Source organism: Sinohyriopsis cumingii, unplaced genomic scaffold, assembly GCF_028554795.1.
Source record: "Sinohyriopsis cumingii isolate HCF-2022 unplaced genomic scaffold, ASM2855479v2 utg001808l, whole genome shotgun sequence".
Lineage (NCBI taxonomy): Eukaryota > Metazoa > Mollusca > Bivalvia > Unionida > Unionidae > Sinohyriopsis > Sinohyriopsis cumingii.
In genome coordinates, this window is record NW_028316060.1 from 20,702 (window position 1) to 26,066 (window position 5,365).

The 5,365-nt window shown below is 34.7% G+C and overlaps 1 non-coding gene across 1 annotated transcript; it reads right to left on the reverse strand.

Annotated features, from left to right (window-relative positions):
- Nucleotides 1–2,691: 2,691 nt before the first annotated feature.
- Nucleotides 2,692–2,763, reverse strand: Trnah-gug (transfer RNA histidin (anticodon GUG)). Its single transcript has one exon. It is a non-coding gene; the product is annotated as a tRNA-His (tRNA).
- Between the last annotated feature and the right edge of the window lie 2,602 nt (nucleotides 2,764–5,365).

The following is a 5,365-nucleotide window of genomic DNA, read 5'->3' on the forward strand; positions in this document are numbered from 1 at the left end:
TCTCTGGATGCATCTCTTTCAGAAAGTATATCTACTGAGGGAGCGAGGTATCACATTATCCGAGACGAACGAAAACTGGACCCATCGGTATAGTGACATAATATCTTCTAATCGATATAATCAAGCATATGATGTAAGCAGAATTATTTTAATTTGGTTCAAGTTTTTTTCCTTGCATATTCAATTAAAGAATGTTATGATGATGCACCCGTTGAAAAAAAATCGTGTGCCCTTTTAGAAATACACTTTTTATAACAAACGTTGACGATATAATGTGAGGGTTGCATATTTGTGTAAGCTTCTCTTTAATTTCATGAACATTTGACAGATTTGTAAAATCGGTAATTTACTATTTCATATTGCAATTCTTCAAATTTAAATGTATTTGCAAGGATGTAAGCTGGAGCGATTTTGCGGAAATTTTAATTTGTAAATTGTTTGTAGGTTACCTAAAACTGGAACAAAATATCCATTTTTGTGTTGAGATGCCTTAAAGAATTCCGGAATATGACATAGATTGATACGTTTGCTTTGTTCTGTGCAAGTTTGTTAGATACAACGTTTCAGGTGGCGCTCACCAGATAATAAGTACTTTTGAGAGAGTGACGTATGTAAGGTGAAGTAGTTCGCATTTAAAACATGCACAGTGGAGAGAATGTTTGCATACCTCTATGCTACATTAATGTAATGTGGATGATATTTCTTTTGGATATTGTACTGTTGGAAATTTTACATGATTTAAGCACACTGCTAACTAAAATGGCTGCTCCCTTGTGTTAAAAAATCAGTCTGAATTAGTCTAAAGTACACTATACTTAGCAGCTATTAAAATAGGGAAAATGAATTTTGCCAGACTAGACAATACCAGCTTCTGAAAGTGCAATGAATGAATTACCAAATATATAAAATGTAAAAAAAGTTATCGGCTCTTTTTTATACAAATGACCTCTGAAGTTCAGGAAGTGAAAATGACCAAGTAGAGCTAGCACTTTTTTGAAAGGTGCACATTTGAAGTAAGGCCAAGCTGTATACTCTATAACCCATAGTACACCCATCAATCATACACCAAAATAAAGGGAATTAAAGGTTCTTTGCATTATACCTAAGATATACAAGGTCTTTTTTAAATAGCCAGTATAACCAGTGAGGAAAGCCGGGGACATTCTTTTTCTTTTAATTCCTAACCCTATGCAAAGTGCGAAACTGTATAGCGCCACCTTAAAGAAAATAAAAAAATGTTTGCAATTATTTTTTTTTATTTTCATATAATTATGTATGATGTTCTGAATAAAATGGTACATTCATATTGCGTTTAAGCATGAAAATAAGCTAATTATGATCATTTTTCTCTTGCTTACATAATTTGCCATGAGGTATGTTTGTGTGAGTAGTGACCTTAATTATGGGGAAATTAGAAGACTTAGAATATAGGAATAGAGTCAACTTAAATTTAAAACTGTTGCAATAAGTGACAGAAATATATGGTGAAAATGTTTCTTTTCATTTATTTGCAATGAAATAAAAAAATAAATGATGAGAAAGTGAATTCGCTTCTTCCATATTAAACAATAGGCAAATATTTTACACTTTGACCTTTGACCTTTATGAAGCTGATGAGTTACCTCCCTTTTCTAATTGTAAAATTCATTGTTGATATCTCAGAAATAATTCTGGCTAGTTTCATGTTCCTATCATTCAGCATAACATTGGTTGCTATGTTTACAAAATGTAATGTGCATTCTTAAAATCGCTCACTTTCATCATGGGGGGGGGGAGGCTGGACTTGTTAGAGACTCTGACACTCATAAATACTGTTCTGTGGGGAAAAAAGCACGAGAATTATTCATAAGGATTGTTTTGATGCTTGCGACTTAAATGTTTCAGCCATATAAACATAATTAAATCAAAAAAAATAATACCTACATCTTCTTTATGGTGGCGCTCACCAGATAATAAGTACTTTTGAGAGAGTGACGTATGTAAGGTGAAGTAGATCGCATTTAAAACATGCACAGTGGAGAGAATGTTTGCATACCTCTATGCTACATTAATGTAATGTGGATGATATTTCTTTTGGATATTGTACTTTTGGAAATTTTACATGATTTAAGCACACTGCTAACTAAAATGACTGCTCCCTTGTGTTAAAAAATCAGTCTGAATTAGTCTAAAGTACACTATACATAGCAGCTATTAAAATAGGGAAAATGAATTTTGCCAGACTAGACAATACCAGCTTCTGAAAGTGCAATGAATGAATTACCAAATATATAAAATGTAAAAAAAGTTATCGGCTCTTTTTTATACAAATGACCTCTGAAGTTCAGGAAGTGAAAATGACCAAGTAGAGCTAGCACTTTTTTGAAAGGTGCACATTTGAAGTAAGGCCAAGCTGTATACTCTATAACCCATAGTACACCCATCAATCATACACCAAAATAAAGGGAATTAAAGGTTCTTTGCATTATACCTAAGATATACAAGGTCTTTTTTAAATAGCCAGTATAACCAGTGAGGAAAGCCGGGGACATTCTTTTTCTTTAAATTCCTAACCCTATGCAAGATGCGAAACTGTATAGCGCCACCTCAGGAAGCAGTGTAGGGGGTCAAAAGCTATACGGTTGTCGTAAAATATAATGCTGAGGTAAAAAAAAATCTACTCAGCTATGCCATGTTCGCGACAGACATATATGCCGTGACCAGGATTCGAACCTGGGTTGTCGCGGCCACAACGCGAAGTACTAACCACTATACGATCACGGCTGTCACTGCTGAGCTGATAATGCGGATAGATTATACCAATATGAGGATAGCAATCCACGGTGTTTCCGATGGAACACGTCTCACGTGTAATAATCTTTCTGAGATTGAATTTAGTGCACAAGTCTCTATGAACATCTCTAAAATATATACTATTTCTTGTCGTCGTTCTCAGCGTTTGCTCGACCTCCATTAGAAGAAAATGCCAGAAGACACTAGTGAGGGCAGTGGGAGTGCACTGGAAGAAGCGAAAACTGCAGATTCCGGTTAGAATCATGCGAACGATCAGTTGACTTACAATCGTCTTATATATATATATATATATATATATATATATATATATATATATATATATATATATATATATATATATATATATATATATATATATATATATACATTTAAGATTGATATCTTGTCTTAATCAAGACGGCAAAGAACGCACCAATCCTGAGGATAAAGTACTGACACAAGAGGAGTGGTTGGAAATTAGACGGTTAAATAGATCGCAGAATTTCATAAAATGAACCAGAACTGCTTGTCGTTGGAATCACCGTTCAAATACTTAATTCGGTCTTTTGATCCACTGTTTGAGTGTGTTCACATTGACAGAAAAGTAGTTTTATATTTTTTTAAACTGAAGCTCATAGAAATAGGCGAGGTGGTCCGAAGAAAATATGGTATCGTTTTTTGCAAAGGTATTTCCGGCAAAGAAAATAGATGAATTTTCCTGTAAATTAAAACGCCTACATAAATATGATCTATATTTTCGTCACGTAGAAATATCCGAAGTGGTCCGAATAGTCAGATATGTGACGTATTGAACATCTGTCATTTTGACCCGATGTGATTTGCATTGCTTTGCTTGTAGCATAATCAGTGCAAATGATAAATACTTTGAAGCTGAAATGATTCATAACATTTTCGAATCAGAATACCTTAGGTACACTATTCGAATGAAAAAATAAGGATAAATCTTGTGTGTGCGTTCTACATGTAGTCCATAATGAAACCACATTAAAGCAGCAAAATCGACTAAAATGCAAATTCACACTCACAAGGAAATCAAAATATAAAACTTTATGAAGGATCACTCTGCACACAACATCACCATGTCTATGCATTATTATTCCGGCCGGCGGGTTGGGTGCTAAATTTTATATACATAAAAAAACATGTACCATTGGAAAAGGATTGTTATATCAAGTACAGAAAGATTTTACATGTCAATCAAGGTATCCAATTTTAATGAAATTAAATTGGCCCCATTTACAAATATTGTGTCGCACGTCCATGACGCTGCTCACATCTCTTTGTGATTTTCATAGATAAGCATGTCACCCGAAATAAAATAAAATAAGCAAAAGAATTATTGAAATGGGCCCCTCATATCAACCTGAATATGAAATCTAGATCTACTGACATTATTTACCTATAGTACTATATAAACCTTTTGATCTTAATGAGTGTCAAGATGAAAATGGAAATCGAAAACCTATAGCTATTTTGATTAATATGAATCTTAAATCCACAACAAAATGTACACACCACGTTTTCAATGTTATTAACAGTTGAAATCAGGTTAAGATGACTGAGTTCACAGTGCCTTAAATGCGGTTTGGCAGCTGGAGCAATATTAGATAGCAAAGCATAGAAAAACAGTGATTGATAGCTTCATTTATATCGCACAGATTCAACAAATATTTGAATTGGACACGTTTGCTATTAATTTCGGCTTTATGTTCGCAACATATTTCTCGACCCCTCCCCCCCCCCCTCCGAGCATTCTTTTGATCTGGAGATTTTGGCTGAGTGCAGTGAGACAGAGATGCTAAAAAATATCAGGTTCTATACGAATGCCACGTGATTCTCGGAAATTCAAATCTGCTAACGCTGAATATTACACATCTTCGCTATGGAAGGTCCCGATAACCTGTACGTAGGGTTACCGCAACATTGGCTAGCGAAGATGAATATTACAATAAACCGTTCACTATATGAGAAGTAATCGATTCTCTGGATCGGGTCCATGACGCTTCAGAGTGAAGAGATGATATCCAGTGTCGAACTTTGAAACACTTTCTTGGTACAGCTCTCAATACACTGCGAAACATTTTCAATAAAATTTGGGAAGCTGGCAACTTCCCACCGTCTTCGTGAGAGGGATCATTGATATTAGTACCGAAGCCTGGAAAGGCCATCCCGACCCTTCCAACTTTCGTCCCATGTCGCTGTCAAGCTATGTTTGCAAACGATGCAACGGGTGATAAATAATGGACTTAAAGAAACTAAAATCAGGCTGTCGGTGTGGATTCAGATGCCTGGAAAGAACAACAGATGGTATTATAATATTTGAAGCATTTAATAGAAATGTGTTCACAGTAACTGTCGCCATCATTATCGACTTGGAAGAGTTTACATCAAATGGACCTAGTCCATAATGAATGACAGATTAAATGTAATAATAAAGGGCCGTACACATAACCTTATATCCAGTTTTGTGAAATAAATAAATTTCAGAGCATCGGATTGACCTGATTGAATTTGGAGAAAAACTTTTATTTCATTTATGTAAACAACTATTAACAGCATCATTATTCTCTAT